This window comes from Motacilla alba, chromosome 1 (genome assembly GCF_015832195.1).
Source record: "Motacilla alba alba isolate MOTALB_02 chromosome 1, Motacilla_alba_V1.0_pri, whole genome shotgun sequence".
Taxonomy (NCBI): Eukaryota; Metazoa; Chordata; class Aves; order Passeriformes; family Motacillidae; genus Motacilla; species Motacilla alba.
Window position 1 is genome coordinate 31,578,347 of NC_052016.1, and position 26,875 is coordinate 31,605,221.

The 26,875-nt window shown below is 38.9% G+C and overlaps 1 protein-coding gene across 43 annotated transcripts in view; it reads right to left on the reverse strand.

The window, feature by feature from the left end:
- ZBTB20 (zinc finger and BTB domain containing 20) overlaps positions 1–26,875 on the reverse strand; it is a 478,730-nt gene that overhangs the window by 265,060 nt on the left and 186,795 nt on the right. Inside the window, exon 1 of one of the 43 annotated variants that reach the window (XM_038150877.1) lies at positions 24,738–26,875. This exon is cut by the window's right edge and continues 2,002 nt beyond it. The exons of 41 other annotated variants lie outside the window; for them this stretch is intronic. The gene's annotated coding sequence lies outside the window, so the exon portion shown is untranslated. One more of the 43 variants, XM_038150366.1, reaches the window with a different exon arrangement.

A 26,875-nucleotide genomic window follows, 5' to 3' on the forward strand; every position in this document is an offset into this window, starting at 1 on the left:
AGAATTTTCTTCATTGGGACAGAAGTACTAGGTCTCAAACTCTCAAATGTTAAAAAGAAAACCAAAAACTTGGTGAAGTACGTTCAGATCTAGACCCCCAAAGTTTTCAATCTCTAAGTCACCAGAAGTGACCAGAAAGCTCTCTTCATCGAAGCCTTTCTGCTAAAGAGAAAAGAGGGTGATATGATGAAATGAAGATATGTTGAAGTGTTCCCATCAGCAGTGTGGTGCAATTTTCCTGGAGCAAAAGAGGCTCAGGAAACACCTTAATGCTCTCTATTGCTACGTGAAAGGAGGTTGTAGCAAGGTGGGGGGCAGCCTCTTCTCACATGCAAGTAGCAACACAAGAGGAAATGGCCTCAAGCTTGTGCCAGGGGATGTTCAGATTGGACATCAGGAAGAATTTCTTCACTTAAAGGGTGGCTAAGCATTGGAACAGGCTGCCCAAGTAAGTGGCAGAGTCATCATCCCTGGAAATGTTCGAGAAATGACTGAATGTGGTACTTAGTGCCATGGTCTAGTTGACATGGTGGTGTTTGGTCAACGGTTGGACTTGATCTTGGAGGAGTCTTCCAACCTTAGTGATTCTATGATTCTATAATTTTCAATTAGAAAATTAGTTACTTCCCAGTACTTTGCAAACATCTGAGGAACAGACTTGAGGTTCACTCTTGTTCCTGATTCTTCATGAGTTGGATTTGATTCATGCACCTGAATGGAACTGCTCCCAGTATATACAAGTCTTACTCTACTTCCAACAGGTTTTGGTTGTGCCATGTGGGATCTAGGAATGTGCTGATAGCACTTCAAAGTACTTGTGAAAATGTCATAGTGAGCCATGTGCATGTGGAGCTCAGCCTAAGCTGTGGGGCTAATATGAGCATTGGCACAAAACTATGCGTGAGCAAGCAGTATGAGGGCTAAAGAGTAAATATGAACAGACAGCATCATGGGTGATGAAGGACAGGATTTGAGTCTTCTGCTTTTCCTCTCCAGTCTTCAGATCACTCCTCTGCCTGCTGCTTCTCTTTTTCCTCTAGTCTCCTTCTATCTGTGCTATGTCTTCTAACTACGGATCATTTCTGCTTTGCAAAAATCATTAATTCACACAGTACTATGGCTAACAGCACCATAGTTTTGCAGAAGATGCCATGGTATCTAAGAAAACAAACCTACACATATCACTGAATGATAAAGAGAAGAGAAATTCACTTTTCCAGAGCAGGTAAGGGACTAAAATAATCTATACAAACACGAAAATTTTGAGTTGGATCTTCTGACAAGTGTCTGTGTCAGTCCAAAGAATGTGGTGGTAATACAAAGTACCCCAGAACCTGTGCCACATCTATGCAGAAAGCCCCAAAGGTATAGCTGGGCTGCAGTACAGCATCATGCACACAAAACTTCCCACACCAAAGCTTGTGAGAGCCATTATGTTAAGGATGCCCCATCTTTGTGTCTGTAAGCACACTGAACACCTGAGTATGAATTGAGGTCTTTAGAAAGATGGGAATTTCACATCACTGTATATTGTAACAAGGCATTTCCACACTAAACTTGTACTCTACCTGCATGTATCTTTTTTCTCTTAGAAACTAACACAATTTATTCTGATCAATATAGACTAATTTCTTCTTTTCTTCATAGGTACTGTTATATGCTACCCTATGCCCTCCTTTATCCTTGCATTTGGAAAAGAAATAATTCCTGTAGCAACTGGCCATACAACTATTGTTCACGTTTCGCTGATACTTTTCCCCTGGGAAGCAAGACACCAGTGGTTGTTGCAAGATTACATAACTGGATGGACTTCCTCATGCTGAAAAATACTCTTGAGATTTAAAAGAAGCTGTGCACATCTTCCTTCTGACATTTCTGTTTCTAACAGAAAGGATTAGACGAAGGGTGAAAGTACACAAAGCGCTAGGGCCATTGCTGCTGGTCAGAGCTGCTTCAGAGAAGATTCTCTAGACAGCCTCTTCCGGATAGATCCTGCTGGAATGGAATCTGCAGGCTGTAATGTTTAAAAACCATTCAGAAGTTAAAACAGTAGTGACAAACCCAGTTATGTTTAAAGCCAGATTTCCATTGCAAAACACCCTGCATGCCATCCCTGCTGACAGGCAATGCCAGGCATTGCTGTCAGCCACAGGCTACAAAAGGAAGAGGAAGAAATTAAATGTACTGCAAGTTTAAGGCACAGAGACATACTGCTAACAACTGCTGTCTGCTATCCTTCCTCACCCCCAGTCTCTGCCCCAAGACATTGCTCTGATTTTGCAGTACAGAGAACTGGTCTACGCACACAAATCTACCCGCAGGCTAGAGCTCCAGGACACCCAGAAGGTGTTCAGCTCACCCCATACTTGGCCCCTGCAGGTAGAGTTATTGAACGAGCCCATTCTGTGAGGAGGAAGCAGCACAGGGATTATTGTCAAACCCCAGCTGTGACTCACAATAACCCACCAGCTCATTCTATAAAAACAAATGGAAACTGGGAATGCTTTTAGGCAGAAGAGCTGGGAGAAAGTGACAGTGTGAGAACTCCATTCTAGATGGGTGGAATAGAGAGTTGAAAGTGCAACTTTCAAGGAGATGGTAAGGAGATGAGTGACTAGATCATGTAAGAAGAAAAAGTAAGATCTGTGCAGAAATGGCCACAAGACAAAGAAGATGCAAAGGGAAAAGCAGAGAAAACTAAATTATAAAAAAAATACTGTGAGATAAATGAGGATTTTGAAGTGGTTGGGGGAAGAAAACCTAAGCAATGAAAAGATGTCAGCAAATCCAACCACACTTAACCCAACCACAGGTTAGGAGCACCCTCTCTAAAGGATGGAGCTAGAAAAAAGGTGTGTTTCCTTTTCTGGCCATTAGCATCTATGTTTAGCAATAACTTGAGAACAAACAATTTTTGAGAGCTTTGTCAGCTATTCTTTCCACACCACAACTGCAACCTCCCTGGCATGGCCAGAAAAATAACTAAACAAAACATTTATTCAAAACTTTGGATCTCTTCACCTCTTGCTAACAATCTAGCTCTGCTGAGGTCAGAAGTGTGAGGAAGGCACTACTGTTCAGTCAGCTCTGTCAAATGAGCCTGGAAAAGGTAATGAACTTTTCCAGAACAATAGTCTCCATGGTACATTAAAAAGAAATTCTACCAACGCTCCCTGGTTGCACCCTTAATAAAAGAGGTGGAGGGAAGAAGGCCCGACATCAAAAGATCAGGAGCACCCTAATTTCTCCCACTGCTTTCAGTGAGAGTTGGTGCAATGAGCTGCCACACAGCTGGGGGGGGGGGGTGAGCCATGCACCTCTGCAAGGCATGCGAAGTAACATGTTATAGCAAGCCATGGCCTCTCTCTTTGTGTGAAGGAACATTCCCTCCAAATCATGACTAAATCTGATAAGAGGGGTGGGAGGAAACATCTCCTGTGTAGCAGACCTGCTGCCTTTCTCACACGAGTAGAAATACGATTTCTCACACTCACACAACTCCATCCTGGTGCTGGAACCTCTGATGGAGGCACTCCCAGCTCAGTTGCAGATTTTAATTATGAAATGACAGTACCGATAGCTGGCTTTGCTTGAACCAGCATGTGTCACCAAAGCTGATTGGAAAGATGTAAAAAAGAGACCCAGTTTAATTAGCCTGAATATTTTACAATGATTATTTTCTACAAGAAAACCATCCCACATCTTGATTTGTCACTTGTCAGGTTGCTGTTCTTATCCACCATGATCTCTCCTTGCTTCTTCATGTCATAAAAAAACCAATGGTGAAAATGACAGACAGATGCAAACAAGATTTTGGTAATTACAGCCCTGTGGCTGGTGGTTGTTTGAACATCGTTTTATTTCTTCCAATCAAACAAGTCCTTGGACTTCACAGCCCTGGAGCTTCAGACAGGGGTGAGGCTGATTATATTATGACATTACAGTGCAGACTGGCAGATCAGACAAAGTGGATTTCACTCAGTAATTAAACTGCAGTATCTTTCGTCTAAAGTCCAGGACAGGATTAATCTAAAGGTAGCTCTTTATCATTGCGATTAATGCTGGGATTTGAAGAGTGACTCCACAGATTTCTGATTTGATAGCTCGTCCTGGGTACCAGCTTATCAGAGACTGCACATCTGTCTGACTTGTAAAAATAGCACGAGGTCAAGATCTATTTGCCAAGTCTGACCATTTCCTTTATTTTATTTTTACTTGGAGGAAACTCAGATTGATTTAAATATTACAGTGTCCTTTGGCGTTCTGTGGCAGTACAAAGATTTCCATTTCAGACCAGCTAACATATAACCCTGCCCCCACCCTAAACTGCATTGTATCTACTATCTGTAGTCTGTAGTCTACAGACTCACAATTTTCTCTGTACCTTTAAATTTATTCTTCAGGGTCCAGGAAAACCCACCTGATTGTCAGAAACTAAACAGTACAAATTTTACATACAATAGCTTTTTAGCTGCTCTAAAGTGGTCTAGCAAAAGAAGTTCCAAGCTTTCGAGGCACTCCAAAGATTTACTGGATGAAAATAGAGTCTTAAGGATTCGGGTTTTTTTGTCAGCATTGTATAAAATCCCTAACATAAAATGCCAGCTAAAGCTTTTTTTTTCTTTTTTTTTCCCCCCATAAGTTTCCAAAAACTTTCAATGCTCCCGCTTCTCCTCACAAGACTAAAAAACACAGAGCTGGGAAAACTTTCTCAGTACAGCCAGTTTTCTTATGCTGCTGGCTGGGGAAGCAGCAGTCCTAGCACCTGCCCTGATTTACTCACTAGAGGAAGGAGAATTTCTACAAGTAGAAGCAAGGCAGGGAAAAGCAATGGATATCTCTTTTTATTTTCTACTGCAAGAAGTCATTATCTTTAAGAAACAGAAAAATCAAGGTAAGACAAAGAAAAACACTTCTTCTCCCTCCATCAACAAAACACAGTTAGGAATTGACTTACAATTTTGGACATACTCTCTACGTAAAATCTCTTGCAGTCAATGCTGTTTTGAATTACACTCCATGGAGAATTCCCTGGTAAGAATCCCAAGAGATTCCAAAAGTGTATGGGAGTGGTTTGACATTTGCCTTTAGGAAATCATGTACATTTTTAGGTTACTTTCAACAAGTTTTCAAGCCATGGCAGTCACAAAAACTGATGTCCCACAGGCCACTATTGCTAGGTTCCAACTTTTCTCCAGCAAAGGCTGATAAAAAAAGAAATGTATTTGTGAAAGCATCAATAAAAATTTTACTTGCAGCTGAATGAGGTTTTTGAAAGACAAATACTTTTACTGGAAATTTAAAGAACTTTTTTGTGGAAAGAAGCTGAAAATCAAAAGAATTCTATCTGAAGTCGATTCTCAGCATAGTTTCTTTAAAATTTTTAGTCTTCCAAAAAAAAAAAAAAGTCACAATTTACACTGTTTTGTTTCCTCCACAGAATAGTCCTGGGCCCACCACATTCTATACAATTCAGAATTACATGGCCCATCTGTACAAAACGATAACTGCCATAATGTCCTTTGATATTTTGCCTATTGCAATGTTTCTTCTCATATGTATGAATCTCTGATGTAGATTATGAAGCTCTAAAGCAGGGGCAATCTCTTAATTTCTACCCAAGCATTTATTAGAGACAGACCCTAATTCTGTCTGGGGACTGGGTAGTACTACAATCCAAATAACAAACTAAACAATTCCATAGGCAAACAAAGTATTTTATTTGTAGTTTTATTGTTATTGTTATTTTTGTGATGGAATTTACAGAGAAGAAAGCCAAATTATTCATAACCATTCATTTTAAGTCCTGAAAGCTATTTCACAGCTCTTGGAGTCATAGAAGATCCTCAGTATCGTGAACTCTGATTCCCACAAAATAAAGAACATAGAATCAGCAATTCCCATAGCAATTCTAATGACTAGCGTGTATGGCCACATAGCATTTGCCAACAGTGATGATCCTAATTTAAGGAATTAAACCAGCAGAATATCAAAAATACCTTGGAAATTTGTTTTAAGTACTTTCTCTTCCCAACACTTACAAGTGGGGAGAGAAGAGGAAATCTAGCCAAGCAAGCAGGCAGAGGCAGAGAAACATCACACAGATGAATGACAAACAGTGCATTTCTTGGTCAGCTAATAAAGACGCAGATAAGTAATACCAGACAGAACAGTCTCAGTAATCTTTGTTTAAATGGCTAGCTAAATATGCAATAAATTTTCACTACTATACTCGTTCTTTGTAGAGGTGTGAAGGTGTGAATTTTATTCCTAGTCCTGCTGCTGATACTGTAGATACAGATCCAACTTGCATAGGGATTTCAAAGCTAGTATTCAGACCACTAAGCTATTCCTCAGACCAAGCTGAAAACAAAATGCAAATGAACTACTGCAGATCCTGAGCTCCTGCTGTTTCCTCCTGCCTTTCAGAATTTTCCCCATTTTTCCTCTGAAAATTCTGAAGTTTTAAAAATATTATTAAACAATCGAATAAGCATCAGACTTTATATTTTTTCATTTCTGAGTCTTTGTATTATGCTTTGATCATAAATTCAGTATCTCCCCTCCAATCACAAGGACTAGAAACTTATTTTATAAACAAAAAACAAAGAACTTCACATTATCTGTTTACTTCAAGAGTACAGTCTTTAAGAAAAACATCAGCTATTATGACACTTTCAGTAAAACTGCAACCACTGCCAGCAAAGTGAAACATTAATCTAGGTGTGCACATCCTCTGGTTTTCACATCATGCGTAAACACTGAAATTCCACAAAAAGAGCCTTGTAGTTGTGCGTTGCTCTGGAGAAAAGTTGGATAGCGTTAACATGTCCATGACTTCACAAAGTGGTCAATCAGCAAGTGCTTCCCACTAAACAGGAAAGGACTCTTACATGCCAAATCCTGGCTTTGGTAACAGAGTGGTAAATTTCATATTAACATAAACCAGGGTAAGATTTGTCCCAGTGTAAACACAACCAGAATTAATGTTATGTTTTACACAGTTCCTAAACAACTACAAATTTCTTCCACCTGGAAATGGGAGATATACATGTCTTGCAGCATGATGTTTTTTGAAATGAAATCACAGCTGAAAGCTTGGATAAAACTAGTCAGGAGTGGAAGAGAAATTCCCAGCCATCAACACAAAAAGTGACTGCAATTTCTCCCAAAACTCTAAAGATGCTGCCAGCACCCAGTTCCTAGGTCATATGTTAGTAAAATCAACCAAATCGACCCATAATCCTAACCAGGATGCACTCAGTAAGAATCTGTTTTACTCAATTAAAGAAATAGCCGTAACTACTTTCAGTCGAGTCACTCACACTCATAATGTATCTTGCCTCAAAAGATATTTAACATCATATATTAAATATGTCAAGCAGTCATTCCATTAATAACACTTTACACTTCTATTCTGCTTTCTATGCCAGCAGACCAAAGCACTTTGTGATCATGAATTAATCAATGCTACCACCACCTGTGCATTGGAAACAGTTGGCTGATGTCCACTTAATGACCCTGGATGATAGCTGGAGATGTGATACTCATTTTTCTACCTCCCAAACCAAGCTTTAACCAGAAGACAAAACACCAAGTAAAAACGGCTTCCCCAAATTCACCAAGTACTTAGTACAATCAAAATAAATCTGTCAGAGTGAACAGAGATCATAAACTTTGCTTTCACCAAAATAGAGCATATGAAAAACAGAACTATCAAAGAAAGAAAATGCACAGATTGCAGCTTCCTAAATCAACATCAAGTTTGCCAGGATAACAGTTTCTTATTCCATTCATGACCATTAGGTAGGTTTATATTCACTCTCTCCTCTGCTATGCTTACAGGCAATACATGAGACTGCCCATTGTGGAAGACTAAAAAAAACCTGGAGAATAAAATAAATAAAATGACCTTGATAATTTCTAAGTTTGATTCGAGGATGAAGTTTCATGAAACTAAACCTGTCAGTGATGATGTCAACAAAATATAGGTTTCTGCAAAAGGTTTAAAAAGGACTGCCCATATTAAAAAGCTCCTCAGATTATGCTACCAAATAAATTTATGACTTCAAGTCCCTCTAAATAGAGCTCATCATCCTGAAATGCTTTGCTAACTTTTGATTTGGTTTCTACTTAGGTAAAGAGACTGAAGTCAATTGAAACTTTGCTAGAATAAAATCTGAGAAAAGAATTTGCAAAAGATTATTTTTACAGTAAAAAAATACCTGCAGAAAAATATCAGTGCCTGAAGTGGAAGAAAAAGGTTCAAACTTCACAATTTTACTTTTAATAAGGATTATGTCTTCAAAAAGAAGACCCAGCAGATCAGACTGATCATATCTGATTAGTTGACATATAACCTTATGTTCCCAGCTTATAAAAAAATAATGCCCACAGACTAGGACAAGATCAACTCACACTATACACTATCTAGATTTTTAATCCAACTGTTTAAAACATATGCTATTCACCCTAAGTAACTGCAGATGATACATATTTTTCCTTTGTGCTTCAGATTTCACCAAACTGCAGATATTTAATACTTCCCTCTCGTATCCTGCACAGATTTCAGTAACACGAATGTAAATTGTTTTCCATTTTTGTTTGATATGCCTTGCAATTTATATAGAGGTTAAACAAAACAGTTCCACTTCCAAGAAACTTTTCTACGACCAGTAGGCATGAGCTCATGCCAATCTGGGAACCCAAGTCATATTCATGACACTCAGCAAAAGCGCTGAGATAGCTTTTATACTGTCAGGTATAAACCATATGCTAATTATTCTTAAGTGCCCATCATACCCCCAGTACATGGTACAAGTAGAAAAAGCATTTAAAGGTAAAAACTTTTGCCTATGGGGTCACCTAAATTGCCAGAGGGTAACTGATGGTATCAAACCAGCATTAATGAAATCAAGTATTCTTTATATTATACACCCTTTTAACAAAGTCCAACATTTCATCTAATAACTGCTTTAAAAGGATTTGTCCTAAAACACTCTGTGGTAGGATTATCATCAATACATCATACCCCAGATGTGGTTTCAAGTATGTAAAGTTTGGGGCTCAGGGCTCAAAGAATTTGTTTAAACATAGCTTTCAAGTGCCTTCAGAAGAGCACTTTGGTTTAATCACATCTGGACACGGCTAGCAGACAGGACTTAGCACTTTTGAGATAAATGTATTTTGGGAAAAGCAGCTGAAGGCCAGGTGGTGTATCCTACAGCATCTCATATGTTAACAAACACCCACTCTTAAGCCTTTATTGTGCACCCAGTTCATGGCTACCTTTCCATCTACTCACTGGTTTCAGAACTTCTTATCCGCAGCAAGAATGTAAAAAAGTCAGATTGCTTCTGTCTCTGGCTAGACATAAAAAAAGACATTAATGAAAAACTCTGCTCACAAAACTTCATGTTATGTCCTCCAAGTCATAGTTGAGAAAATTCGTACTCTGTCTCTACAAATTAAGCTGGCTGTAACGTATGCAAAATTTCCTCTGAACAAGGGAGAATTTGGAATTGTAAGAAAAAACATCCCTTTTAAGTTTTATAAATACACTGAGGTCAATCCTGACAGAAATTCACAAACAAAGTCCTGACTGAACAAATTGTGTTGTACTGCATTTCCCCTGACTCTTGAATTTTCCTTTCAAGATTATGTGATTGAATTTTCCAGACTAGATCCAGAGTCTACACTAGTCTCTTTCACCAGCCAACACGTTTAACCCACTGATTTGAAATGTTTGCCCAAATGCTGCAGGAAGAAGGTATTGTTTGCCCTAGTTCTTACCTTCCTTCTTCACACACTGTGAAAGCTACCAAGAAGACAGGCTGACACGAAGAGGCTTCTCTCGCAAACTAGAAATACCTCCCTGTAAAGCTTGCACAATGCATTGTCAAATTTCAAAATATTAATTTAAAAACACAGAGACTTATCCATATTTATTAAAGATCTCACAGAGTTGGTAAATATGATTAGACAGGGATTTGAAGATAAATAATATCATCTGCTGTCTCATCTTCACTACTCTAAAATAAGAAGCCCAACACTGGTAGAAGCATTCAAAGAGCAGCCTATATTCTTATGACTCTACAGCTTCTTTTTGTTTCACCGTACTCGCTTTTTTCGCTGGCAGTGGTGGCACTTTTCCATGGCTGTATTCTCCCCAGTACGGCCATTAAGAACAAGACTTTTGGTTTAGAGCACTGAAGCACTCAGCAGGGCAATGGGCACCCACAGAGGAGACATGGGTTTGGATTGGAAGCAGCCTCGGGGACCTCGGTCAGTGGAGCACAGACATGCTATAACCACACGCTTATTGAAATGGGAGACTCCTCAAGCAGAGGGCTCCTGTTGAATTCTTCAGTGTTTTTCTTTCAGGGGCATTAAACTGTCTCTGAATTCAACAAGAAATCAAATTAAGACTCCTGGGTTCCATTTCTGGCCTGCCACTTACCCATGATAAGATATTGGGCAAATCATTTAGCATAAATAAGCTTCAGTTTACAGAGCTGAAATACTGCACATGGGTGTAGTAAGGCTGATGAAAAGTACCATTATAGTATTATGAAAGTGCTTTCTCCCAGATTTTTAAAATTCCTAATCAAAGGTTGTCTTAACCTGCCTTGCTGAATTTTAAAGCCTACTCACATTCTTAAGAATCTCCTTTTCAAAGAAAAAAATTTTTGATTGTCTAAAGATTTCCTTGCAGACAGTAGCACAAGACTTTAGAATAAGGCTACATATGGTGAAGTAGACAAAAACAACTTAAGAAATTAGTGCCTTTAATTTCCAACATAGCGTAGCATAATATGCTAGCATCTCTTTAGATGGTTTTTTTTTTCTGACTTTAGCTTATAGTTCTGGGTATGTGACAAAGGGCAGCTGTCTCCCTCTCTGTCATCTCAGTTCTTTTCCAGGAGCTGTTCCCTTCCACTTGGTTTGGTTTGTACTTGAGCCCTCTCAAGCAAGTATTGGTATGTGTGGCTTTTCCAAACCAAGGAAATTAACTTAAATTCAGTCTTTTAATGCACAAATTAATGTTCATCAAAACCTTGGGGATCAGATACAGCAGATTAAAAGCACTAAGGGGAGTCAGGCTACATCAATTAATATTTAAGACCAATAATTTCATATTCAGCCAAATTCAGGAAGAGTGTAAGGTACCCATGCTGAGACATATCCACCCAGTGCTAATCTTTACACATTATGTACGTGGGAACTGAAAAGAGCTCATAAAATGTAAATGCAAACCATTTAGAGCCTAAAATGTAGTTGCATCATTACCATTATGTACCCAGAGAAGTCCACCTTCTCATAACCTGTATAACCAAACATGCACAATGCTGCCATTGTACACACAGAAACAGAAGTGAAGACTAACATCTTTAGGGCAACTCCCTAATTTTGGTTACTAAGCTTGTGACAACATGCATAGAAGAATTTCAGATAACTTTTGAACTGCTTACAGTCTTCATCCAGACTTTATGACCTATGAACAGAAGTAACCCCTTATATGAGGAAGTATTTCAGATGCCTTTCTTAGTGATAGGCCAACTGACACCGCAAAGTGCCCAATATTCTTCAGCTGACTGCAAAGGAAGCCCAAATGAGGATGGATGTACCTGCACCACAGGTTAACTAAATTATGCCAGTGAGAAGATCCTTTGACCCTGGCATTCAGAAGCAGCACTTCTGGAATTTTGTTAAATCCATAGAACCTGCAAGAGCTTAGCTCTTAGGTGAACTGAAGATGCATAAAAAGAAGCTTTCGGGAATTAACACACAATAATTGGGAGACCATGTTGTGAATTCATTAACAGTTTGTTGATTCAAAACATTAACATCATAAGCACAGGGTAGGAGCCTTACTGCTCCTGTAGGTTTGGGGTTTTTTTTAAAGATGATGTCATCTCCCCAGCTACAAATAACACAATGCTCAGACTGGCCTTGAGGAAGTCTAATATAAAATGCCCCTCTAGAGACAGCATGACTTCAACCACGGTGGACTTCTGATGCCACCAGGAAAACTTTCTGATTAGCTATTCTGCTGTAGTAGCACACTCTCTACCTACTTTAGGGCAAGAGCATTCTTCAGCAAACAGGATTGTCACCAAGGGGTTTCCTTCAGCTTTTGTGAAAATTTTGCAATTCTCTCTTTTTCCCTTCACCAGTGTACTTTTTCTTTCTGCCCTGTTCAGTGAAAAAGAAATCTGATCTTCACAGATGGAAATTTAAGTATTGCCAGGATGGTCAATATACCCAACAGCCATTCAAACTGGTCTGATAAATGAAAGCATTTAAATAGTTGCAACCAAAATAAGCGACAGAAGGTGGGAAAAGAAATGCATAATTAAGCCAGCTACGAGGATACTGTTTATGTTTTATCCTTTGGAGTATGACAAAGTACAGAACACAAACTATTGCTATAAATTTTGTATACCTTAATATCTGCATATTAAATCACAGGTATGTGGGATACACAAAATTTAGAAAGAGTAAAAATTACCTTAGCTTCTCCAAATGATGTGCCAGGGCCGTCAACTGGTCATTCAAACACAGTGCCAGGAAGACTGCCCAGTAATATAAAATGGCCAAACCAAATCATGGCACCACACAATCACTTTACTTTAACTCCATTCCTTATGTGATACTTCTGTGTTTGCATGCAGTACATGTTGGAAATACTAGAGATGAGGTAAACAAGATTACACAAATTAACAGAATCATCCCTCTCTTTTATATGTCACCCTGACCTCCAAGGGCCAAAGTAGTGAAGAAAAGACAAAGTTAATAGTAGAGGGAAGGTCTTCACTGCTGTCCTTTCTTTCCCCTTCACTAAGTGACTTTTCAGGGACTTTCCTGCATGTTAAGCATCTTTTTTGCATTGCTTAATATTGTTATTAATAATTCATATTTTTGTCTTTCTCCTCTCACTCTGACAACTTTTATTTTTAATCAATGGGCATGTGTCAAATTGCTTTGTTATTTATTTATAATGTAAGCTGACAAAAGAATGGAATATGCAGTATAAAGATGAGACAGTGTTTCTTTCCTACAGCTGATATCCTCAGTAATAACTATGCGTCTTGCTCTAAGAAGTAGGGTCTAAAAACTAATTTTGCCACAAATAATGGAGGACATATTTAGTATATTTGTATAGCTGGATGTCTCTCCTCTGTCCCCACAGTCATGCACTGACATAAAAGTTGAAAATGTAGGTTTATTTGTATAATGCACATTGTCTTTGCGGAAGAAAAGGAGTGCACAAAGGTGTTAATAACAATGTGTCAAGTACTGATGTGCTTATTCAGACAAATGTATTACTAAGATCAATGTTCTTTGTCCCCTAATATATCAACAATTCTCACAAGTTATTTATGGCAGAAACCTTCCTACTCTTTTCCCCTCACAAAACCCAAACAGAATCACTAACTCACCCAAGACAGAGAGGAATTCAGTGGCACAATGCCTGCTTCAGCCCCCCTTGTCACATAACACATGGGAAACCCCTTGTGGCAGAATGCATGGGGGAAATGCATCACCAGGCACCTTCCCTCATAAAGCTGGGAAAACAATTAAATGCTTCCTCACCAAACATGTGAGAAGTAAGCTGTTGACTACAATTGGCTTCTATGTTACACACTTAGAATTGGACTCTTACATCCCTTTAATGCACACATATTTTACCTCAACTGCTACTTCAGAACTCATTCAGTTTCTCTCTGGATTTATTTTTGTCGAATGGTAAAAGTGTCTCTTAGGTCCAGCTGAATGGAATTCACTGTGGTGACTGCCTTGGTGTGTCCCGAGGCACGAGGCAGCCCTGTCTGGACAGTGGGAATGGTTTAGTGGACTGTATTCCGCAGCAGTGTTTGCCTGCTAGAGGGATACTGCCATACAGGGTGTAATTATTGTAAAATAAAATAAAGCACAAAGCCATGGGGTGGGGGAAGGGATTAGACACTTTTTTTTTAAATATAAAACAGCTACTGTGCCATGTGACTTCTAATTCAATGGAGGGTATAGACTGAGGTTGTCTACTTAAGACTCCTTCTTCCTGAAAAGCTCCTACATCCCATTTTTCTATAGTCACCACCACATGTTGTGAGTGGGGGTGTGTTTGAACTTTTTATTTCAATGCCTGCTGAGACTGTTGGCGCAATAAAGTGACATCCCTTTACATCCTGTTCCAAGCACAATGTAAGATCAGCAGAGTTACCTGGTGTAGCTCTGAAAGCCAACCAAGCAAGAAGACATCAAAAATCTCAAAGCCACCATACAGACTGGCCAGTGAATTTGAGGAGGTAAATCAAAGAAAGCAAGGTAGAGGATTAGGTTGTCAGAGAATTACGTCATTAGAACAATGCCTTGGAAGGAGGAAGAATTTAATTTTCAGAATAAACTGTTATGGTCCACACATACACATTTGCTTTTATTTTCAAGTTTGCTGGTGTTTCATTCTGTTTTCATTTATCCACTATAGAAAGGAGAATAAAAACTGAAGTATTTTCTTTGATGTTATCCTAGCCTAAATACTTTCTTTCAGTGCCTCTGTCACCATACACATCATGCTGAGAATAGGCATGGCATTCAAAGTGAGGATTGTCCCTCTTGATTTACAGCTCAGGGACAAAGAATGCAAATGTCTATTTCTTATTCTTATAGACCAGTTGGTAACCAGATCTCCTCGTCTTATGCCTTCTTTTGATACAGTTATCAGAGAATCTAGACTCCAGTGTGGCCATAATGGCAGTGGTCAGCTCACATATTTGTTATGAACCACCAGTGAATTTCCCCTCTCTACCACCTAAGGAACCATACACATTTTGAATGTCAGAGGAAACTATGGCCATTTAACACACTTTGAACAACAGAAATACAGTAAAATCAGGATAAATCTCAGTTATCATAACTAACCCCACAGCATATTCAGGGCTCAGGCACATATGGCAACTAGACAACTCAAGAACTGGAGAATGCTGTCATGGAGAGTTGCCCTTATCCAGGGAGAGCAATTGAGCAGCCCAAAACTTGTTACACTGCTGGGTAATTAGTCTGCGATTTCTGGTCTCAGAAGTCAAGTGCTCCCCTCATCAACCTTCCTCTTCAAGAAGAACTTCAAAGAATTAGCTTTTATTTCTTTTTGTTACCAGTTAGGAATTGCATAAGCAAGTAGAAAGAGAAGAGTGTTCTTATCTAGTATTCCCAACAACTTTGTGGACTTTAAAAGGCCGGAGGAAAATCTTCTAGGAGCACAGATGAGGTGGGCTGTGAGACAATTAAAAAGCAAGCAGTTTTTCAATAAGGCTAGTGTGCTGGAAAGCATAAAGTCTCACTGGGTATGAAATAATGCCCATTTCTATTCATTGTCTTTTTGTATCTTATTCAGGAACACACAAGCAAGGTTGTGTATCAGTTGTACAGTTGTTGTCAGGGTTGGGTGTTTTTGCTAGTTCAGTTTTTCTTTTCATATGAACCTGGCTGTATTTAGGAGTGAGATTTTCAAAATGTGGAGTACTGGTCTGTCTCATCTAAAGTGCACGGTAAACCACTCACTGACTTCCGTGAATATAAAGTAATTGCTGACTCTTGAGAAGCTTACCCTAAAAAAAAAAAAAAAAAAAATCTAAAATAATCATTGAGCATCAGTATGTATCCAATGCTTATGGGTGGTTCTCTTTTCTCACCATAAATATTTCATTTCCTACCAGCTGAATCTTTTACTTTTTCCTTGATTTATATTATGCTTGACTAACAGATGTAGTCACAAAATGAACTGATATAAAAGTCAAAATGTCTAAGAGGAGAAAGGGATTGACACAGATATTATCATTACCTATTCAATACATACTGGTATACACACATCCATATGAGTACAATCTGCCAGTAACATGTAGTTATGCAGCTTAAACTGTTGCTTCATGTGTATTCAGTCTAAAATCTACTGGAGATTTTTTTTTTAAAGGGAGGCTTTTCATGGTAAAGAAACGAGACTGCCTAGGAATACTGATTGAATTACTTGGATTTTGGGATGACACAGTCAAAACAATTGGATCATGTGAGGTTACACAGAGGCTGAGAGCAAAAAACCAGCTTTAAGTCTATGGACATGTACGTGCTTCCAAGGACTGTGGATATTCTGATTCTGAGAGGAAAATGTTGGGGCATCTGGGGTTTTTTCTTCCTCAATTGCCACTTTATTTGCTGTGTGGCCTGCTACATTTCTGTGTCTCAATCTCCAAATCCTTAAACAGATATTGTTAATTTCTACACAAACAGCAACACATCTTGAGATGGTGTGGTGCATTTTGCTGAAGTTCTTTTGCCATTGACTGAAGAGACTGGTGGCTCTTATGTAAAAAGTAATGTCACTACTGCTGTCATGAAACCAATGATAGTTTACCTTTTCCTGTAGTCACTTTTCAAAGTATTTACTTCTCCTCTACAAGCCTGCCTTATTCAGCATGTACATTTTGAAATTAATATACTAAGAGGTAAATATCCTGATTATATTACACCATGAGCCAAATTTAATTGTGCCTTATACGCTGAATAGATGCTTTGACCTTCAGGAGATGCCAATCAAGACAGAATTTGTCTCAGAACCTTTCTCCACCAAAGCTTTCCACAATCTTGCTCATGTGTTTTACAGTAATACTTTCTTTTTTCCCTGTTCATTAACTATTAAAATAAAATATTCGCATGACAGATTTTTGCCTCAGTTTTCCCACAGCAATCATATTTCCTCACCCAAGAGGATGTCAGGAAGCTTCATTAATTGTTTCTGAAACATTTACAACTTTTCATGAAAAAGGTAAAGCATCTGTCTCTTAAAGGAGAAAAATAATTTCCAAATGGATGAAGTATCGCAGCTCCCCTCTGAAGCACACGTATTTTAATTCTTCACTTGGAGATAAAGAATTCAAGACACAGACATTACAATCAGTTTGTCAAATTCATGTGTATTATCTGAAGACCAGAGCCTGTGTCTTTTTCCCTCCAACTCCTCTTTAATGTCAAAAAAGAGTTTTTTTGTTGAAGTGGGTTTGCAGATGGTGACAGACAAGAGGTTATGTGAATTAAGCCAGTTAGCCCACAAGTAAGAGCATCAGTGAGGCTTGGTTTCCTTTAGATTTGGGTTCTCTTCCTTTATGATGTTCTGGCCATGATTTCCATAGTGTTCCCAGTTATGACTGCCCTCTCCCACTTCTTGCTCTTTTGCTCTTTCCCCTGGCCAACACTCAAAGCTCCTCCAGCTCCCTCTTCCACACTGAAGGGCTGGCACCCAGCAAGTGCTCGGGAGGAGGAAGCACCAGACCCATCTGGGAAAGATGACTGGTCCAGCTGGAAGGACAACCCTCACATTGGGCTCTGGAGTGCACACTGCAGCCTCTCTTGAAGGCAGGAGTAATTTCTGCCTCTGCCTAATTTCTGGTTTAAAAAACCCTGTAGGAATTGGTCATTTCTGCCAAACTTGCTTAAACTGAGACAGTTTAAAACTGACAAAGGAGGAGGAGGGTGGTCTCCTAGAAATGAGGCATCTTCTCATATCAGTAACTTAGGAGTGCAGTGCCCTGTCACCTTTACTTGTATTTTTCTGGATTCATGGATTGGTATAACAAGTTTTTTCAGGCCACAATGGCTAACCCATGAGAAATACAAAGCCCACTTAAAGTACAAAGAAATTACCAGCTGGCAGCAGCTCATGTGAGCTCATCTTACATGAGTTTTTTAGAACTTCTTTTAAAAGCCAAATTAGAAAAATAGAAACTAAAAATGAAAACTTTGTAAGATTTCTAAACAAAAAAATCTAATGTAAAAGCATCAGCAGTTGATGCAAATACAGAAACACACTAAAGAAAGAAAAACAAAAATAAAAACACTCGAACTTAAAGCATATCACCAGGGATACATCACGAGAGATGCCTAGCACAAATTTAAAGGCTTTATTGTCCCTTTCAGAGGGTAAATTTACTTTCTTTCTTGCTACACATTAGAACTGTAGAAGTATTTTAACACTAGGTGAAACTAATAATATAAAAATGATAAGTTGGGAATAAGCTCCACAGGTATGCACTGAAATAGTTCTCTGCTGCCAACTAGAAAAACAGGGATTGAAGATGGAAGAGATTAGAGATATCTGAGGATTAGGGAAAGAAAAAAAACATGTCAGAAAGCTGTGCCTTCAGGATAGGAAGCCACTGGGAGTTTGGGGAGAATATTGAGCCACTGTTTGCTGAGAACTTGAATTAATATACTAAGCCTCTGTAATGATCAACTCCAGTGAACATATCCAGCCTGAGATCCACTGAAGGAATGATTAGCACTGAGTTACAGATCTGAAAGCAAGAGAGCATCATACTGATATTACTCTGCCTTCATGCATAACACAGGTCCTAAAGTCCTGCCATCTACATGCAAACCAGATGAGTCCCACGGGAAATAAAGATCTATTGGGTTTCACTCAGTCACATTGAGATCCCCTCATCCTACCACAGCCCTGCAGATGCCCAGTGCAGCACAGCACCACCTGTGCAGGATCCCTGGTGCCCCTGGGCTGGGGAGGAGCCACGGCCCGGAACTGCAGGACAGCTGTGCTGCCCTAATGTCCCCACATCCCAAGTCCTTGCAATCCTCTGCTGCCAAGGGGCTGGTCCCATGCAGACTCCTTGGCTAACCTGGCTCACTACCCAAAGAATGACTATTCTCCTGACCCCTCTGTAATGTGACCCTGATGCACAGCTCTCATGTGCTGGGCCTGAAAGCAAACAGTACATTTGGGGAGCCTTGGATTTATTTCAAAATAGATGAAGTCCTTTTCCAAAAGAAACAGGAACATTAAAGTCTTTGTAATGGAAACAGTGAGACATGGGTTTCAGACTGATCAAGCTGAAGCAGTCTTCAAGGCAATCCTTTGTCACAAACAAGGAGGAATATTTTCACTCCACACCCCATGGCAGACCCCTGTGATATATTTTATTTCCTTTGCAAGTGGCATCAAATCATTTTCCAAAGTCAAATACATCTACCTTCCTTGCTTCTCTCTCTTGGGACTCTTTGAAGGAGAAGGAAAACATCAAAACTAGACTGTGTTGTGGGATTAAACATGTCAGGAGAGAAACAAGAGAAAGAGAAACAATTACAGGCATGATACATAATACAAAATAAATTGGGAAAAGTGTGAGAAAAAGATAAAGCATAGCCAAATCATCTGAGCCATAGCTGCATGGAACATAGACTCCCCCTATGATTTGCCCACCCTTGCCTTAGGATTCTGCTATACTCTGTTTTACTACTGTCTATCATTTACAAACAAAACCCATGCTGCTTTGAGCTACTCTGCTTGCTCATAAAAAGCCTTCCTACCTCCAACACCTGTCCTCCTGCCAGCACATAAATCCCAGGCAGATCTGCCATGCAGTATCACCTCTCCACAAGACTCGAGCTTCTGTATTTCTACACCTTTTACACATCTCACTACTAACATTGTTTTCTGAGGACTGACTCACACCATAACTTAATTTATTTCTAAAAAGACAGGATAATCTGCCCTTTGTAGAAGCATCCATTTTGTCTGATTTCTATTCTTCTTGGAATTTCATGATGTCACATCAATTCTGCATCACAGGAGAGTAGGAAGGCGTGAGGAGGAAGATCATCATGGAAAGAACAAATGCCTTCACAAAAGGATACCATCACTGCCTTACATTTATTTACATTTCAGATGTCATCAGAGTTTTGAACAGCTGCTGTCATTCTATCTCTGACACCTCCCTGTGTGGAGATGTTTGTGGCATTTCTCTGCATTTCCTGCATCATTTATGCAATACTCTAAGTACAATCCTAAATATATACATTCTTTTGCTCTCCTTCAAAACTCCTGCCTCAAAAATTCAAAACCTCCATCCCTGACCATCTTTCACATCCAAGGTTAAAGAAGCTCTCTGGAACTTCTGTTTGTTTGCATTTTCTACATCTGCAGATGGAAGGGATTGTATCACCTGAGTAATGCCTTAAACACGCAGAAAAGAAGTAACACCTTTATAATGAAAAAGTGAACTTTCTAGGGAGAGAGGTCACGTCCCAGTAGTGATGTGCAAAGAAATGCTAAAGCCTCATTACTACTCATAGCTGTAAGGAGATCTCGTTCAACTCAGCTGATAAGTACATGGAACAGAAAGACCACGACAACTAAGGCAATTTGCCTGAAAACAGGAGCAGGAAAGCAATCTTTCCTCTAACAGTATTACAGGTATTCACAGTTGGCTACAGTATTCTTACAACTTAATTCTCCAGCAAGAGCCTATCTTTTGAACAAACGAAGAAAAAAAATCTCCCTATTACCTTCTTTTCTCCCGACTCCTCAAAAAGTTTTCCATCCTATTCATCTCTTCATTTCAACTTTTCAAAATGTGTTTTTGCTCTTATGACTTGTTTTTCCAATTTTTATAAACTTTGCTCCAACTTGATGACTAATGGAAAAATGTTTTTACGGAAAAATTGAGAGCGCGATGCGCCAGATTCCATAACTCCCAGAAAAACTTTTACATAAGATTATTGATTTATATTCCTTTCTTATTCCTGTATACATTTATTTTAAAATGTGATTATGGTTATGAATCGGTTTTCTAATTGGACTAAAAGCACTGAAATACTTTCCTTGCAATCTAGATTTTAACGATGTTAATATTTAATGCTTGGGCAAAAAGAGCCATGCTCATTACATGCCCTTTCCTTGTTTCTTGCTAGTAGTAAAATTCTGATTAGGTATCCTCCTGATTTCCTTTTCCTTTATTTTGCCCTGAAATAGAAGACCAGTACTCCGGTACTCAAATTAGAAGGCAAAAAGTTGGTGTCTCCGTTTTTTCCACCTCTAGCAATGCAAAAAAACTTATTTTGTTGACTGGTATAAGTTACTTGCTTCTGCAAGGATAACTTTTCAGACCTCTAGACACCATTTCATAGTCCTCTGCTATACCAAGACCAAATGTACTTAAGAGCACCCACAGCAATGAAGTGCTCCCAGCATGGATTCAGTAAGCACACCCCAGGGATTTTCAGCTGGATAGCTCAAGCTTCAGATCACAAAATAAGGGCCTAATGATGTTATTGATAATGAAGCATTGATATTCTCATTTTCATTCTGAATTAGGATTTATGGCAGTGTGAGCAAAACCCAGTATAAATTACATCTGAAATTATCAATAGCTGCAGAAGAAGTGAAAAAGTGCAGAAATAGCTCCTTCACAACTGGAAGGCTGACTAGATACTTTGTCTACTCCATATTAAATGTGTAAGATAGTACAGATATGACTAGAAACAGGTAATGACGATGATATGATTTTTCTTTCTTTGTGACCTACATGAGTTGTTTTGCTTCAGGTATTCAACAATTTACTCTATTTCATAAACATGCACTGAGTTGACTCAGTATCTAGCATTTCAACACTAGGATACACTTTTTTTTCCTTTGCCTTTTCCATAAAGGGTTCACAATGATCTGTAGAAGGATGTATTAGTTATTCCTCTGCTACTGTCCTGCTTTTGTGTGGGAAACAAACATGAAAAGAGTTTTTTGCAAATGGTTCAGCTCATCAATGGCCATGATGGAATTCAGCGCAGTCCCTACCTTCCAGCACTCTGCTTTGGCTGTGAAGCTTGCCTTGTTCTTCATAAGGGATGGCTACTTCCAGCATACATGCATTGTGCCTGTTTAACTTACCATAAACATGATTAAAAATATATACATTTGGACTCTAAAGTCCCTCTTTTTGCTGTTTTTCCTGCTTTTTTTTCTGGTTTGTCTTGGATACGGGATTTTTTTTGCTTTGCAGCGTCTGAATAGGGAGCTGCACCTGTTAGCTCTGTGATACCTTAGGGCTCTCTAGTCAACCATCTGCTTTTCAAAATCTATTTGTTCTCTCTTGGGCAACCAAGAAGGCATAAAATATGTTTTATCACCTCAATGCTGAAAGTGATCATTTACACTAGAAAAATATACCATGCCAGGTAGAATTTTGACTAAGGAAAAAAAGAAGAAAATTTCCAGTAGAAGGCAGGGAGAGGCAAAAATAGGAGGTAAAAGATGAGAGAAGGGGGGTGAACTGAAAGGAGACAAGCAGGAATAAAACTCATTTGCTTCCAGCAAAAGTGAACTTGATATGCTCTACTGTGACCCAGGGACTTTCTATTATATATTTCTATAGCATGCCTCTATATATCTAGAGAAATAGAAAGATAAGATTTGACAATCTATACGGAAAAAAAGCTTTTTTTTTCCAGACACTTTTAAGTGATTGCTGGTCTGGAGCTAGGGCTTGAAACACATGTTTCAAAGGAATGAAGTATCCTAGTACCACCCAAGGAACAGTCCCGGGCTTTGCATGCTTTTTCCAGTAAGAGTAGACCAATGACTGATTCATACCTCCATTATATCACAATTGTGCTTTTATTTGGCACCCTCTCATCTATTGCAAGTCACTTGCAGATGGTCTAGAAGCCACAGAACAAGCTGTACTTCCTTTCCATGTCAACCATCTCTATCTTATGGAATCCTTCCAGTTTGCTGCACACAAGGTACAAGGATACTTCTCCATAGATACTTCACTTTAAAACCCCTCACTTTCTATAGGATTCTGTAGCTAGCCTTTCTGTTAGGAGAAATAAAGAAATAATTTGCAGTGCTTCCATCTCCTGTAGCTCGATAAGCACACAGAAGCCGACACATAAAATGAAATGGAGGGATTTAGTGGGGCTATTCTGGGCCTCACACTGAACAACAGGGGGTCCAAAGGAAATACTTCTGAGACTTCCATAATGTGGTTATGTAAGATGCTGTAATGCCATCGCTTTGGGTTTTGCAGTCAGTGCTGATCACCCCGTCTCAAATAGGATAGAGGAGAAACAAAAAGGGTTCAGAGAGTAAAAGACTCATTAAAACCCTCAAGAGCTTTTCATATGAGAAAAGTTAAGAAAGTGTCAAAATGACAAAGAAAACAAAGAAGACTGAATGCAGTGGAAGTGATATAAATAAAACTGCACAGAGAAAATAAATCTGTCTTCCCAAGAAAAGAGGGGACAGTCATTAAAAGGCTGAACACTAAAACCAATAAAAGGATTTTTAGTTTTCATTCACATACTATGTAATAAACTTGCAGTACTCTGTACACAAAACCCCAGATGGGTCAAGATTTTATCAGTTTAAAAAGACTAATTATTGCAATAATAATAAGAAAGGCCTTTATAATAATAAATATAATATAATTACAGAAATAGTTAGCATAATACTGAATAAACAGAATATCCACAATTATGGTACAATAAATGATGAGGACTAAAACCCGCCCATGTTTAAATACGTAAGTCAATTTTAATTTGATACCTATTAATGAGAAGTTACCCCTGTGTTAAAAGTTAAACCACCATTATTCTTTATGGGGAACTTGGCAAATTTTTCTGAAGGATCTGATACTGGGTTCTGTGACACTTTCTGTGTGGCTTTCCAGAGCCGTGTCTCCAATACACATATGCCCCCATCAATCAAGTGTTCAGCTTGTTCACCACTCCTGAACAGTGTCAGTACAATCAAAATTAACCCCCTATAAAATCAAGGGAACATGTCAGGTCTTCAGGAATACATGCTGTTTTCATTAACTTCTGAGAAGTGAGATTTTTTAGCCATTACTTTTAATGCGCATGATAAAGTGGAGAGAAGAAATGAGGGACAGCATTCTGTCAGTTTGATAAAAAATGGCAGTGTTACAGTTTTGTTTGATGATTAAGACGTGAGTAAGAGTCATATTGTAAGACAAAGTATTCTTAACTACCTATACATCTCCATGCCCTTTTTTAGTATTAGAAAATGAATTCTGCATATGGAATAAACAAAAAAAAAACCCAAACCAAACCAAAACAGCAACCCCCCCCCCAAAAAAAAACCAACCTCCGTAAATTTGAGAAATTTGAGCCAGCTCCTGAAGAGTCAAATTAGCGTCCTGTGTTACAAAACCCTTCTGTTAAAGGTTTTGTATCTGATGTATAATTTTGGGTTTAATTATAAGGCCACTTGTCCCACAGAGAAGCTGTTAAAACAACTTTTCCCCTTTACACAGCTGTCTACTGCAAAAAATGTGGAAGCTCAGCTATACTGGAAACTTTCACCCAATAAACTTGGATAAAAGTGGTGAAATTTGGGAGGGAAAGGAGTAGGAAACAGGTGGGCAAACTATAGACAGGAGGAAAGAGAGTGGGCTCCCAAAAGTCTCATTTCCCTGAGGATCCCCACCTAGGGAAGCCCTGGGGATGTAGGCAGTCCCTAGGAGTCCCTTATAAAAAGTTCCTTCCTTGCAGCATCTCACAAGCCTTCCTCCAGTGAAATCAGCGTGGCAATAAAAGCACATACAGGCAGTAAGTTCCTGCCCCACATTAAGCTGATGTGTAGGCTTTTAATTAGAGGCACCTCCATAAAAGCCAGCACCCATTTAAACAAAATAAAACCAGGCCATATACTTTTTCCCAGCTTGTTTTGTTTCCTTGTCCATCCGCTGTGCTAACAGAAAAGTACACACTGCAGCCTGCCTAAAAGCAGTCCTTACTTCCCCAACTTTCAGACTAAATAGAGCTGTGAAACCAAAATACCAGTTCTATCGGAGACAGAGCAAAGTAGCAGTCCTGTAAAGGATGGCAATCTAAAGCTTTAGAAGAAACATAGGCAGTAATGCACACATTCTTACCTGCACAAGCCTGCACCATCAGCCTTTGAGAGGTTTTTTTACATCTACTCTGTAACGATGCATTTTTTGAAAATGGTTCTAGTGCTCAGGAATGCCAAGAATTTAGGAAGAGAGCCACAGCTTAAGAGAGCAATTATTTGCCAGTAAATACTCAATTTGCTTGTCCTGTGATTTTTCTTCTCCTAACTCGCCCTCTCCATAATCTGTCTCTTGCTGCGTCATGAGCACAAGAAGTCTTTTCTTCATAGCATAACACTTCAGTTTGCTATTTTGTTAGCATTAATTAAGAATTCCCTCTACTGGTCATTTTCTATACTCTTACAAACAGCACCTTGAGCCCCGGACATTAGAAGGCAGTGAGTCAGTGTGTGGGATTCAGCCACCATTTATAAACACCTTCAACCACATTCACCCAGTTTACAATATTCAGGACATCTCAGCTGAATTACTGCTTTGTGTCCAGTTTGTATTCAGATGGGGGCCATATGTTCCTTCATGTATTAGAGCAGAGCTCATTAGCACTGTTCCAGTCACGCCACAGCAAACATTTTTTTTTTTCCTATCTTGCCTCCATTTTAACCTGATTAAAAACATTTTCTCCAGGATAGGTTTCTGGACAGGAACTGCTCAAATCCAAAGTGCTGTTAAAAAGGAGATGTGTAATTTTAAAATTAGTTTTAAATTAAAATTTGTGAAAAAAACCCTCAGTTGTTACTTAAGATTAAACTGCTTACTAAAAGCACCTTCTAAAAATATGGAAGAGTCTTCACAAAAACTCTGTTGCAGTAACCACAAGGGCTAAATATTCAGTGAGCATACAGACCTAGCTCTCCCATAAGGATTTCGGTACACAGCCTAATTTTAAAGAGGGTATGTATGTATGCATCTGTGCAAGAACCATGGTACAAGTAGATTAACACCTTGCAATAATGGGGAGAGTGGGTGTAGTCAGAAATCTGGATGTGCAAATTGTATTTCCTAAGAAACTTTGTGTAGGCAAGTCCCATTCTGCTCAATCAACAGTAGGCAGAGAAATACTATATTTGGAAAAAATTCATAAAATACAGAAGGAGTGACTTGAATCACGCACATTAAATGCTAAATGAAAATCTAGGTTCTGAAATACAAAACAGGAACACCCATATTGGGAGCAGAAGAAAAAAAATTACACACCTGAGATGGAACAGTATGATAAAGAATCCCTTTGAATCCATTTTAGGATATAAATGCATCATCTGTTAAAATCACCTTGGGTCTGGCTACTTCTTACATGAATGAAAACAATTTTGGGGCCCCAAAATGAAGATTAACATCACATCATAAATGTTTCACTGTGTTTAGAAGAACTGTGTGCATTTCATATGATGCAGTGATATTGTAGAAAACCATGGAATTCCCACAAATCCACACCATCGTATGATAAAATGCGTTAACAATTCTTCACATACAAATAAGCATTTTAAAACAACATGTTAAGAGCACAAACTACATCAGAGGCATCAAACAACTCCTAATAAAATGCATTTATGTCATGCATATCCTACATCTACTGCTAAGAAGCAGGCAAATTAGAAACATACTGAAACCACTCCATCATCTTTAGGAATATTGTACACACACACACACACATTATACACACTCTCCTACAGTGCCATATGCCCAAACTGATTGTGAGTTCATGTTAAAAATTATTTAACTTTTCTTCCCAAACACCTCACGTCCATTTTTCTGGAGCACTGACTATGTTCTCCACAAAAGACAGCACTCTCAAAATCCAAAATAGGATGGGGAAACAAACAGCATGTGAAAGCTGAAAACCCCACTTCAAGAGCACTGCTCCCTTCTTCCCTAAAACTGATTTTCCTCTGACAGCTCTAAAACCAGTGTATAAATAATATATCCCATGGCTAACATACCTACCTACACAAGTGCCTTGGAAACAGGAGAGCTTCCAAGAGACTAGGTAGGGCCCATCCTGGATGCTGTGAAGTAGCCAAGAGTTTAAGGTTGAGGTTTCAAGAAGACAGCAGTGGACCTGGCTCCCCGATGCTCATTTGTGAGGGAAATACACTGAACTTCATCTAAAGAGCTATATGCTAATTGTACATAAGATTAACTGTTTTCCCTTAGGCTTTGAA